The sequence below is a fragment of the Eurosta solidaginis genome, chromosome 3 (genome assembly GCF_040869045.1).
Source record: "Eurosta solidaginis isolate ZX-2024a chromosome 3, ASM4086904v1, whole genome shotgun sequence".
In the NCBI taxonomy this organism is placed as follows: Eukaryota; Metazoa; Arthropoda; class Insecta; order Diptera; family Tephritidae; genus Eurosta; species Eurosta solidaginis.
The window spans coordinates 249,876,701-249,890,827 of record NC_090321.1 but is presented as its reverse complement, the minus strand read 5'-3'; the positions used below and the strand labels follow the sequence as shown (position 1 = coordinate 249,890,827).

Sequence of the window (14,127 nt, the reverse complement as noted above, 5' to 3'; positions counted from 1 at the left end):
CCACCCAGGGGTATAACACTTATACTTTGCAACTAGCTGGCTTAATAACCAAACTGACTGATAGCTTAAATGAAACCGATCTATTGCCCGACAGATAGCGTGCTTAACTGAAAACTGCTTGTAGCGCCTCTACCGCTGGTGCTTTTATACTCTGTCATTTCCTCGTGGCATCTTCAAGGCGCTTCCAGAATTTACTTAGTCACCGCCATATAATTATTACTACAGATCCGCGTATATAGCTTCTCATATGCTTGTATTTGTGAGCGACACTTCCCCAATTACAATTGCATACTTTTGGGAGAATCTCAGATATCTGCATGTGTTTGTGCATCTCTTCTCTGCTGCGTGTACGTACATATGTATAGACATAATGATTTATTCGTTTATGTAGATCAGGGCTATTCAAAACTGAAAGTGCACCTGTATTAGTGAGAGCGCAATCGTACCGATGATCGTGCGGGTGAATTGATTTTACATTTAGTCGCTTACTAGCAAGCAACAAGCATATGTATCGCACATAATTTTTCATACATATTTTGATACCGATCAGCCAATACCCACCACCGATGTTGCTACGCCAAGTGCCAAGCGGCGACTGACTCAATTAACGACTACAGAGCGAATCATATGCGTGTGAATTGAGAGGGCACAATTGTGCTATGAAATGAATGGCCCTGATGTAGATACAAGTGACTGTCTGCTTTATTGTTGTTGTGACTTCATTTACTTAACATCAGACTAGGGATGTGAGTATCACTTAGTGTTGCTAACATTCGTAACAATATCATCGGCCTAAACACCCGCGCTGTTAGTTCTGCTTACTCCAAACTGGAAAAAGAAGCGGTAAAGATGGGTTTGATGGAGAATGAGGACAAAACGAAGTACCTGCTGTCATCGAGCAAAGAGTCAGCGCATACGCGCCTTGGCAACCACGCTACTGTTGGCAGCCATAATTTCGAAATAGTAAAAGACTTCGTTTATTTGGGAACCAGGATCAATACTAGCAACAACATCAGCACTGAAATCCAGCGAAGAATCAATCTTGCTAATAAATGCCACTTTGGACTAGGTAGGCAACTGAAAAGTAAATTTCTCTCTCGGCGAACGAAAATCATACTCTACAAGTCACTTATCGTACCCGTCCTGCCATATGGGGCAGACGCATAGACCATGATATGCGTAAACAGACTGAAAGTGAATGTCAATAAAAACGAAATTTATGGTTATATCTAGACGCAATTTTCAAAACAGAGAGCTACAAAACTTAAATATAAATAACGAACTAATTGAAAAAGTCAGCACCATAAAATACTTGGGAATAAAAATAGATGATAAGCTGAATTTCAACGAGCACGTGGATTATACGGTAGGAAAATAGCGAAAAAGTTATATTTTACACAACGAACCTGCAAATATTTAAATAGAAGGTATAAAATCATCGTCTACAGATCTATAATCGAACCTCATTTTATTTATTGCCCAACTATATTTTTCATCTTGCGAGATAGTCAGATATACAAGCTACAAAAGTAACAGAACCGAGCTATGAGATTCATTCTCAAAAAACGGTATGACACACCTATCAGAGACATGCTATGCTCTCTTAATTGGCTTAGCATTAGACAGCAACTTTTTTATTATACCATGAAATTTATTAAAAACATAATAGAAGGAACTTTGCCTGCGTATTTGAGGACTAATATAAAATATGTTAAAGATATGCATTCTGTAAATACTCATAATAAAAATGATTTTAATCTGCCGGCTTATAAAACTGAAGCAGACAAATGTAATCTGTGTTATAAAGGTCTTAAATCTTATAATGAACTACCGAATGATATTAAATCATGTCATTCCAATAAATTTAAACAAAAATTGTACAATTATTGCAGAACACTACCAATTTAGTGCTGGACATGCGGGCTTCCATAGCATCGATAGAAGTGCAGCGGAAACTATTCTGCTATGTGGCGCCAAGACTTCCAAGCTCTTGTACGCATACAAAAAAGGTTGCCGAAGCACATACTGAAACGCATCACTCGATTAACTCAGTGCATCACCATGCAGACGTTGCCTTCGCGCTTTACTAACATGCGTAAAATGCCTACATACTACACTAGCACAACACTTTGTTCGCATGATCTGGAAGTCTCCCATCCATTGTACTCCAAGGTAGGACATAGATGTAACTATTCTAGATTGCATAGTCCAGAAGACAATCATAAACATGTAAAATAGATTTAAGTTAGGCTTAGGAAAGCCGTAATAAATAAATACATTACATTATATTATATGATAACGGCAGATGAAGCGGCTTTGGGAGTGTTCGAGAGAAAAGTTGTTCGAAAGATTTATGGACCTCTACGCGTTGGCGATGGCGAGTACCGAAGAAGATTTAATGATGAGCTGTACGAGCTCTACGCAGTCATCCACATAGTCCAGCGAATTCAAACGCAGCGGCTGAGCTGGCTAGGCCATGTTATGCGAATGAAAGATGATGCTCAGGCCAAGAGAGTGTTTCTATCGGAACACGCCTATGGAAGCAGAGGCAGAGGGCGGCCCCCACTCCGTTGGAAGGACCAGGTGGAAAACGATTTAAACTCCCTTGGTGTGACCAATTGACGCCGGTTGGCGGAGCGAAGGAGCGACTGGCGCGCCTTGTTGGACGGCCATAACCGTTTAGACGGTTAAGCGCCAAATAAGTAAGTAAAGTAAAAGACGCTGTTACACAATTCTTCAGCATCATATCCTGATGGAACCGTCTGACTATCAATGTGTGACCATTTCCCGTCCTCCTTTTTCATCAGTTCCTGGACTTTATCTGCCTTAGATAGGACTTTATCATACTTGCCGTTTCGCTTTTCCACGAAGCCCTGTTTGACCTGCTGATTTCACGTTTAAATATCCCCACCAAATATATATTCTTCCAGCAATCCTCAAATTCCGTAACATTTCCAGTTTGAAATTGAATTGAATGAACAGAAGCCGTATAGAACTCATTAAATTTTTCGAATATGGAAAAGATGACCGGACCCTTAGGTTGGGTTAGGTTAGGTTCAAGTGGCTGCCGTCCGCATCGGAGCGGCATACCTAGGCCTTTATAGGCCTATTGTGAAACCACACGGATTTGTTCCTACTCTCCTAATCAAACCACTTCGTTGAATTTGTGAAGCTAACTAGGCGTCTTGTATTGACCTCAGCTATATCAGTCAGATCTACATGAAACATCTTGCCGATGAAACCTTGCCTTTTTCTACCGAGCGCTGGACATTCGCAAGTAGATTCTTAACAGTTTTAGGTTCTACTTCGTTGCCGCAGCTTCTACAATATTCATTAAATGGAGCGCCAATCCTTTCCGCATGCGGTCCAATACAGACGTGACCAGTGAGAAGACCCACAACTAAGGGAAGATCCCTCTTACGGAGGGTGAGAAGCTCACGCGATCTCTTCTCATTCCATTCGGGACATGTGAGTTTTGCCGTGTGGGATCTGATGTTTCGACCTAGCATCCATCATGATGCTTCCACCTAGCTTCTGTTTCCATCAGGAGAGCCTCCTTTATCTCCAGCTTGCAGGTATAGCGAAAGTGGAAGGGAGGTACCCTTTATTGCAACCTCACCCGCCATCTCATTACCTGGTATACCCTTTTGCCCCTGAAATCATACCAGATGCAGAGTAAATTATCACGTTGAGTGATCTGTGACAGCCTATTACAGTTTCGTAATTAGTTGTGACGGAGTCAAGGGCTTTAAGCGCTGCTTGACTGTCTGAGAAAATATAAATATGCTTCTGAGAGACTACCTTCTGCCTTAGGTAGTACACAGCGTCTTGTATGGCCACAAGATCGGCCTTAAATACGCTAGAGTGATCCGGAAGACGAAACGATCTTTGTACGTCCAACCGTTCCGAATAGACACCCCCTATAACCTTGTTATCCAGTTTAGATCCATCTGTGTAGATCTGAATGCTATCCGTGGGCCAATATGTTCCCTCTCAGGGATTAATATCTCTTATCCCTTGTTAAAGCTGTTATATGGTTTGCAGAAATCTATCTCTTCTGGTACGCAGAATCTGTCGAAAATCTCGGTATGGTTGCAGTGAGACCGTGTGGACAGTTTCCTCATGTTCCTCCAATGCACTATCATAGGGGACATACCCCATTTCCCTCCAATTGCCCCTTTACATGTGTAGTGGGCAACCGTGGCCTTACGGACACGTTCCCTGGTGTTTTGTGTCCAATCTGATTTCTTATCAAGTGTGAGCTCTAGATAGTTGGCGGACTCACTTTTCTTAAACGCTGTGTTTGCAAGCACCGGAGTTGGAAGAGGTAGTATCTTATAGTTCCTCGTAAAGAGCTCCAGCTCCAGGCCCTTAAATCCACAACAAATTAACGCCTCACTTATACTTAACACAAGATGCTTATTATGTTAGCCCACTTAACTTCGAGCAGTGTTCCAACTCTGGTTTTGTGGCAGTATACAATAGACCACATAATTACTTTGAAAGCAAATAGAAGTTAATTAGCGGGGTACGTGTACTTTTCCGTATTTACTCTAGTTTTATGAGAGTATACAATCGATCATATAATTAGTTTGGGAACAAATAGAAGTTGTTTAGTGGGGTCTGTGTACTTTTCCGTATTTAATCTTTAAATATGCGGTCATGGTATAAATACCATATTTCAACTGTGAAAATACATGTACGTATTAGGGTGGTTCAAAAATTTAAAATTTTTTTAGAGACTTAGCGACTCTCCTATTATGTTACATATAACAAAAAAATAAACTACTCAAAATTTCAGAACTGTAGAATATATGAAAGTCAGTTTTGTAAAACTTTGATTTAGAAAGTTTTTTTTTGTTTTCAGGATTCAGAAGTTAAACATTCTAAGATTTTTCGGCATAAAATTACTGAATTGTAAAATTGTTATAAAGCTTTAAATATAAAGTTTGAAGCAAAGCACTAGTCCCGACTTAATATACGAAGGGTTGGATGAAAAACTATAAATTGTACGATCACATTGGCTAATTTAAAGAAAAATAAAGCCAATTGGCCGAAGAACTGAGCGACAAATGATCGTTTTATCTCAAGACAAACCCCCGCGGTAGGTATGCCTACCGTAAGAGGCGACTAAAATACCAAATTGATTCAAGGGGTTGTGTAGCGCAATATATAGCTTATGCATCCGCATTGTCAAACTCACCTATCCGGGGCGAATCCTGTTTCATTAACATCTGAGGTTCTGGCGACCCCAAGTTCCTCACGGCAAATGGGGGGTGGGGAGGGCGATATTGCCTAGAAGGTTTAATGTGGTCATATAAATCGTTCCCGAGATGGTCGGGCTAGTACTTTAATGGTGCTTTGTTACCGGAACGTACCGGATCTATATCCGACAAAGGACCATCAACATCGATAAGATTCCCCAAAGTCTTCGGGGAGTGTCTTTATCGTTAATACAACAACAACAGAAACAGTATATTAAAAAGCAAGGAGGACCACCAGAAAGAAGAAAAACAAATGCCGGATCCTGCTGCAAAATCTACGTCTTCTTCTATTAGTATACCCGATGTTGACTTAGATGATAGTTCAAGTGTTGCAAGGGTTTCATACCGGAATAAAGTTTTCGATCGTGAGGCTGTAAAGGCCGAGCTAAAATGAAGTTTTTCAGATAGATGCGTTCAACGCAATTTTATGCATTCCGGTAACATCGCCATAATCACGCAAAACGTTGCGTTGTTAATTTAAAGGAACTCCAAACATGGCAATTGAAACATATTTGTATGAGTTAAGCGGATATTGCCCTAATTGTTTTAAATGTATGAAAACATTTATTTGAAGCAATTTCTAATTTATAATTTATTTAATAATTTGGGAAAAATTAAAACAACGTGACCTCAGGACGGACAAGGCGACAGATGTTTCGATTATACCTTTTTTAGATCTCTTCAAATCCTTTTCTCCCGGGAGTGGGATTTGAACCCGCACTCCTACGATGGTTGAAGTATTACAAAGGCATTCAGCCACGTCATGCCTTAGTTGTTGTAAATCTTATCCCAATTGCCTTCTTTTGCATATTTTCTTTATACACAGAACATACCCCGTATGTAGTCATGTGTATAAGTTATGCGTTGGTAAGGCGGTTTTTCATAGAAACTGGTATTTCGTTTATTTAAAAAGGAAATTTCCCGAAGCACTGTTGTTACATTCTCACTATGAAACAAAAAGACTTGCTAACGTACATATTTTCTCTCCTATTCATATGCTAAAATGTAGTTTTTAACGATAAAAGCGGTAGAAAAGTACTAACGTGTGGGAAAAATAATTTCACTTGCATAGTGTGAAAGCACCCTTAGCCAAAGCAAATGTCGAATTCTTCTTCTTATGGTTTGCCTGCAACAAAAGTTGGAAGTTGGCTACTTTTTCATATAAGATGGTGCGAATGTCGCTCGATCAACAGTTCTAAATAAAAATACGTGCAATATACTCATCAGTCATGAGATTGTGATAAACGTATCTATGCGAAAAACTGCTTATGTGACGAGGCTTTAAGATTTATTCCTATTCCCGCCGCACTTCACCATAATCAGCCTGCATTTCAGCTACCAAGAAGTTCATTAACAAGGTAACGAGAAGCAGCAAGGCACATTTTCGACAGATAAGATGTCTTACCTAGAAGATATCAAACAACCAATTTTCGTTAATTGAGACAGCGAAATATTGCCTGCTACTTTAAGTTCGCAAAATGTGGATAGGCTACCAGTACTAGTTTCCTTATCTGATGGAAATGAGAAATTGCTGGGGGTGCCAAAAACTGGGTAGTGCAACATTTTAGGAAACTGGAGATGCAGTACTTAAAACTCTTATGACATGGGATCTCGACGATAAAGCAATTGGTACTGGCTTCAATACAACAGCATACAATAATAGTATCAAGAGTCGTGAATGCATTTTCATTGAAAAATAGCTGAATAACGAACCTCTATGGTTGCCATGTCACCATCACATAATGCCACTGGTTTCGAGTATTTTTTTTTTTAAATTTTTCTCCTGCAGAAGCTGTGTTAAGAAATAGTTCAATGGAATCTTTGCTACATAATCTTAGTAAGAAAGGCAAGTCTCGATATGACTACTTCCAAATTATTGAACTGACGAGGTTGGTGTTGGGGCAACCTATATGAAAAGTTCATTGGAGAGCACCTGGGCCTATACATAACGCTCGCAGTATGGCTAAGCATATAAATTGTTTCTTTTCCAAGCGCGTAACCTTTGGATATATTGAAACATTTTGAAGCATTTTTGTACGTAAAACGCTAGGTATAGACTCCAATCAGCAGTAACACAGCCTTAAGTGGCCTAGTATTTGAAAAAAGGTTGGAAAATACAGCGAAATTGATGAAGAGATAACATAAACTGTCAAAAAAGCATTGCAGTAACATTTATGGTACCTACCCGACGAACTGGTCGGATTATCAGCTTTATTCCAAGAAAGCGAAAACAAATTGAACATTGCGAATAAGATATATGTCCCTGAATCACTAAGAATTGTTAGAGGTAATGCCAATTTACTGAGTGATGAATATAAATTGGCAGTCTTTGCTAATAGTGGAACAATGCTCTTATTTACTAAGCTAAACATTATGCAAAGTTTTTCAAAAAACACCCAAGTTAATGGGAATAGGAGTCAGAGTTAAAAAAGAGGCTAGAACTGTGGTTTATAAAATCAAATTGGTCAATAACATCAGCGAAAGAGGTACGAAACTTATTCAAGATTTTAACAAAGTCATAACCAATGACAAGGAGGAGAAACAGTTGTTGCTGCAGATTGTAGAGGCTAATCAAAAACAAGTTCCGACTGAACTAACAAAAAAGGCCGTTTTAGAAAGCCTAAGATGATTTCTGTCTATTTCCAAAGGCAAAATATAAAGATTTCATTTTGATAATTTGTATTCCTTATAAAATGTACTTATTTTCAAAAAGATTCTTAATTTAAAATAACCAAATTAATTTAGGTTTTTTTATACTAACTTTTCTATTGTTTTTTTTTTTTTTTTCAGAAATTGTAGAAAAATTTACGTTTCCATTTGTTTTAAACAGCACTGAGCACTGCCTTCTAAATGAACTATGATTATGCAATTATGATATTACTATAATATTTTGAAACACCCTAGGACATATAAACATATAAGCAACTAAAAGAAATATTTCCTTTGAAATAGAATAACAAACAATTTAGCAAATAACATACTTAATTATCTTGACATTGTTATAAGATAGAACGAACACTGTTTGTTCACCTGGTTTTGAAAATTTCTGAAACTATAAGAAAGGTATAAATAGTGTTCATTTAAGCACTTTAAAACTAACAATCGGCGAAAGAAGTCACAAACTGCAATCAATTTACGGAATTATTTTGCGCTGCTTTTTGTGCTTTTGGGCGGTGTCAATTCGCAGCCTTGTATTGTATAAGCCCGTCTATTTTATCATGACATTATGCTTTGAAATATTTTAGCGTCGGTTCTTTGGTCAATATGGAATCAGTGATAACAGTTTCGCATTGCCTGAAAGTTTTAGTTTGTGTAACCATGACAAACGGTGGTGGACAAAAGCGCAATGTTGATCACAAAACGTCACATATTGATATAGGTGAAATTACAGTGAGTTCACCCTTTATATCGAGTTCTGCAGTGAAAAAATTGTGCTTTCCAGTACAAAATTAAAGAAAGGCATACAAGTGCGAAGAACTCGAGATGAAGGGTGAACTCACTTTAATTGCAGCTATATCCATATGTGAGGTTTTGTCGTCATCATTGCGCCATTGTGCAATACCATTTGTTTTGGTTACACCAACTAAAACTTTCAGGCAATGCGCAACTGTTATCACTGATTCCATATTGACCAAAGAACCGACGCAAAAATATTTCAAATTATAATTTAATGATAGAATATATGGGCTTTAATAATACGAGGCTGCGAATTCAGACCGCTCAAAAGGGCAAAGAGGAGCGCGAAATAATTCCGTAAATTCAATGCAGTTTGTGATTTCTTCCGCCGATTGTTAGTTATAAATTTTTAAAACAAGAAGACTCATCCGGACCCATCTTTTTTATAGTTTCCGAATTTTCACAATGGACGAAGCAATAGTTTTCGTTCTACCTTATAACAAAGTCAATATAATTAAGTATGTTATTTGCTAAATTGTTTGTTATTCTATTTCAAAGGAAATATTTCTTTTAGTTGCTTATATGTTTATATTTCCTAGGGTGTTTCAAAATATTATAGTAAAAACAAAATGGCAAAATCACGGGTCATTTAGAAGGCTGAGCACTGCTGTTTAAAAAATGGAACGTAAATTTTTCTACAACTTCTGAGAAAAACAACAATAATAGCAAATTTAGTATACAAAAACCTTAATTTATTTGTTTGTTTTAATTTAAGGAAATTTTTAAAAATAAGTACATTTTATACGGAAAAGAAACTATCAAAATGAAATGTTTATATTTTGCCTTTGGCAGTATATGGTTTCTGCAGGCTTTCAAAAACGGCCTTTGTTGTTGGTACATTCGGAACTGTTTTTCCTCCTCATAATTTGTTATGACTTTGTTAAAATCTTGAGTAAGTTTAATAACTCTTTGGAGATATTATTGACCACTTTGATTATATTATCTATACTTCTAGCCTATTTTTTAACTCTGGCTCCTGTTCCCATTAACGTGGGTGTTCTTTTGAAAAAACAACAGCATTGTCAGTTCACATTCATCACTTAGTATATTAGCAATTCCTCCAACCATTCTTAGCGATGCAGGGACAGACATCTTATTCACAATGACTTTGTTTACATAGCTTGCTTTCTTGGAAAACTGTGACAATAACACCAATACGCTTAGAGCAAGGTAGGCAGAAAGGGACCTCGAGAACATAGATCTAGCATCAAATGACGAGCATATAGACGTAAAGGCGGCGGTGCTGGTGGCGTACAATCAGTTCAACGATGCTGCTAGCCGTAAAAATACCCATAAGAAGCTGCCAGCAGAGGAGATGGAAACGGACTTCCAGAGCCTGCGATCAGCTGTTAAAATCCATTGCATGAGCGCAGCAGTGGCGGAGAATAAGAAGATACACAAACATCCCAATGGCGCTGCGATTCTTACAGATTAACCTCCAACACAGGGAAGTGGCGCCGAGCGAACTCCTTCTGACAAGTGATAGAACGATACGAGTACTGAGTGAGTAGTATCGATACTTTTCCAAAAATTACTCGATGTTTTTTCCAAGTACTGAGTAAAGTATCGATACTTTACCTCGATACTTTACCAAGCGCTGATGTTCTACATGTTTAAGATCAACAAAGTTCAGTCCAATAACACCATAACTTGAGCATAAATTGAGATCGTTTTTGGCAAGGGTAGAGTGGGAGACGATTTCTGCATATGGTGGTAAAAGAAAAGTATATGTCTGTTTTCCAGAATCACAAACTCCAACAAAGGTATGGAAATTTGTTATAAAGAAATAAATGTAAGGCGCGATAACCTCCGAACAGATTTAAGGCAGAGCTTTTCTTCCAATTTTGGTCGTGCTCCTTTTTAATGTTTCACACAAATTGGCGGGACAGAGCCTACTTGATCCGAAAGGCATCTGCAAGGCAGACGAGTTTTCACTGAGAACCTTTCCAAGGCGGAAGTGGTAGACCCCACTTAGAACAATTTTCTTCTAATTGAAAAATTTGTTTCTAAAATTTTGATATTGCTTTGCCCGGGTCGTGAACACAGGATAGTCAGTGTGGTAGGCGGAGCACGCTACTATCAAACCACGACGGAAAAGCTGCTAGCTCCAGAAAATTTCAATAAATTTTAACTTGTCATGCAGTAGAGCTTTTTCGTTCTACTGTGAAATTTTGGTGAATCGAGTTAGCAGCATTTATAGTATCGTCGACGATATAGTGATTGAAAGTGGTCAAAATCAGATTTTATTCACGCTTGCTTTCAAAAATGGAAAAAGGAGCAATACTGCTGAGGTGGTGAAACTTCATGAGTGGATAAAAAAAAGTTACGAAATACAGCACAAATGTATTAAAATTTTGTGAAATTGGAGCGGCGCCACCCACATTAATTAAAAGAAAATTCAAAAGGTTTGCAAACCGTTAATAAAAAGCCATTGATATCGCTTTGCAATATGGCGGAAATATAGTCCTTGGTATTATATGTAGATCCGATCAAAAGCGGATAAGGACCGAGGTAGAGATAGACTTAGCAAAATCTTTTGATACAGTCAACCACTACATATCGGAGCTCCCTTCGCCACCAGAAGGAGTTACCATTGTTTCCTACGCCGATGACTGCACAATAATGGCTCAGGTCCCGGCCCACCCATCCATGAGCTATGTAATTTCTCCAGTTTTTTCTCCTCGCGAAATCTGACATTGCCGCCGGCCAAATCATAGGCGGCCTTATTTCCAACATACACAAAAGGAATGTCGACCATATTGGCCATCCACGTCGACGGCATTACGTTACCGCATCCGCAACGATACCTAGAATTGAGGGCCGTAATAAAATTCTCAACTCTCTTGCCGGCAGCACTTTAAAATAAAGAGAGGCTTATTACCACTTACAAAGCAATTGGCCGGTCGCTTGCATGGTACGCGTTCCTCATGTGGACGTCGAGCCTAAATGTTACTCACTGGAAGAAAATACGGGCCTGTCAAAACACCGCTCTCAGAAACGACACGGGCTGTCTACTTATATCCACAGAGAACCACCTACATAGTAATGCGAGAGTACACCCCATTAGGAGAGAAATGAAATGCTGAACAAATAGTTTCTGTTGAATATATATAAATCTGGGCATCCCAACAGACATCTGATTTATGATGCTACAACGGCCAGGAGCTTAAGGGGTCATTTCCGTAAGTATTATGAGGAAATACGGCACTTGAGAATACAGCCGTATGATGAATTTATAAACCACTAGCAGGTTCTCAGTGAAATCCACAAACAGGCGTCGGACCTATATGCCAGAAATTGACCGGTGAAACCACACCCAGAAAAAAAATTGTGTTGAATCAACACTTTTTGTGTTTAAAATTTTTCAAGCTGAAGCAGAGTGTAATCTTCGTGTTAAAAGTGTTATTTCAACATGTACTTAAAGTGCTTATTCAACACGATGGAAAGTGTTGATTGAACACTAAAATTTGGTTAGTTTAACATGATATTTAACAAGGTGGTTACTGTTAAATTAACAGAAATTATTGTAAAAAGTATTAGTTGTTAAACATTGACTTAAAGTGTGTATTTAACACTATGAATAGTGTTGATTCTACACCAAAATATTGTTGATTTTACATGATATTTAACATGATACCTCTGGTTAAACTAACAGGAATTAATGTTGAATTAACACTGCATGATCTCTTAAAACAACAGTAAATCATGTTAAGTTTAACACTATCCCTTGTTGTTTTACCCTTAAGTAAAACTGTTGTTTTAAAGTTGACTTTAAAGTGATTGTATTTATTAAGCTCATCCAATATACATACGTTTGTAACTTAAATCTTGTGATAAATGAAATTAATTCAGCGTTCTTATATTAGTATACTTATGTAATCAGACTTGAGAAAAATCGTATGCGAATAATGCCCGCTATATATAATATATAATAATAATAATAATTAAGATAATACATTTTGGCCAACCATTTTAATAATACTTTACTTCTTTTAAAAAAATGTTCAATGCTCTTTAAGGCGTTTTGTTTTACTAACGGTTTTTACGCCCTTTTTAAATAATTTGTATATACTTAAATAAGTTTTACACTTTTATTTTAATTTTTATTAGTCCAGGCATATTAGACGAAAAATCAATGAATGGTGAAACTCTTTCGGACCATAGCTTTCTTTGGTTTATCGAATTCTCCCACTAATGAACATGAAACGTTGAAAAAATAAACCAAAATTTTCCAGAGCATACTTTGCTGCAGCCATTTAAGTGCATTTTTTTGGCGACTCTTTATTATTTCGAAAATGGCAGCAGCTGTCAAAAAATTTTCTTCTACAGTTTGTTTATCAAAATATTACCTCTCAAAAGTATCTTTATAGTAAAAGCCACTTTTCACTTTTTCGTTGTCCATATATGAAAAAATCATTCAAACATGTTGATTTATGAATGAATTTTGAAAGGTGTCAAAAAACCGTTTTTTTTGAAAAGTGATTTTTTTTGCCGATTTCGATAGATTATTATGTTGCTATCAACGTTTGTTTTGGCGATTTTTTGTTGAAGCGAATAAATTATTAAAAGTGGGCGTGGCAGTAACCGTTCTCTTTTAAATTTAATAGTTTGTTTAGTGGCCAAGTAAAAGCAGCTTAACGGATTTGAATAAAAATCAACGTCTTTCAAGCTTATTACCTGTAAATAGATTTAGGCTATATTTGGAGAAATTTGAAACATTAAATCAAACAAATTAGTAGCTTAATGAAAATGTTTACAGTTAGTAGGACTGCTGCCACGCCCATTTTTTATGGGTTAGTACCATCCAACAAAAAATCGCCAATACAAACATTCATAGCAACATAATAATCTACCGAAATCCAAAAAAAAAAAAGGTTTTTTGGCGCCTTACAAAATGCGTTCATAAATCAACTTGTTGAATGATTTTTATACTCAGCGTGCCATGCACACAGAGTATATTAACTTTGATTGGATAACGCTTGGTTGTACAGGTATAAAGAAATCGAGATAGATATAGACTTCCATATATCAAAATCATCAGTATCGAAAACAAATTTGATTGAGCTATGTCCATCCGTTCGTCCGTCTGTCCGTCTGCCCTTTAACACGATAACTTAAGTAAATATTGATATATCTTCACCAAATTTGGTACACGAGCTTATCTGGACCCTGGGCTCAAATCGTAACATACGATCACGGATAGGCAACCACACGAAAGAAAATTACGTGATACGTCAAACGTGTAAAAAACATGGGATTATAACATACGATAGCAAACGGAACGTAATTTCTTTTCAATTCACAACAAATTTTACAATCCACATTAGATTGGATTGTGTTTTTAGCTCACAATAGATTTTGAACTGTCAAATTGGTTGTCAAAAATAAAAAAAATGTAAATAATTGC

The 14,127-nt window shown here is 37.3% G+C and overlaps 1 long non-coding RNA gene across 2 annotated transcripts; it reads left to right on the top strand.

The window, feature by feature from the left end:
• Positions 1-8,386: 8,386 nt before the first annotated feature.
• Positions 8,387-9,820, top strand: LOC137247072 (uncharacterized). Of its 2 annotated transcripts, none has more exons than XR_010951771.1 (3): positions 8,387-9,178; positions 9,260-9,612; positions 9,676-9,820. It is a non-coding gene; the product is annotated as an uncharacterized lncRNA (long non-coding RNA). The 2 variants fall into 2 exon arrangements; XR_010951772.1 differs by having other exon boundaries at positions 9,235-9,612.
• Positions 9,821-14,127: the final 4,307 nt, after the last annotated feature.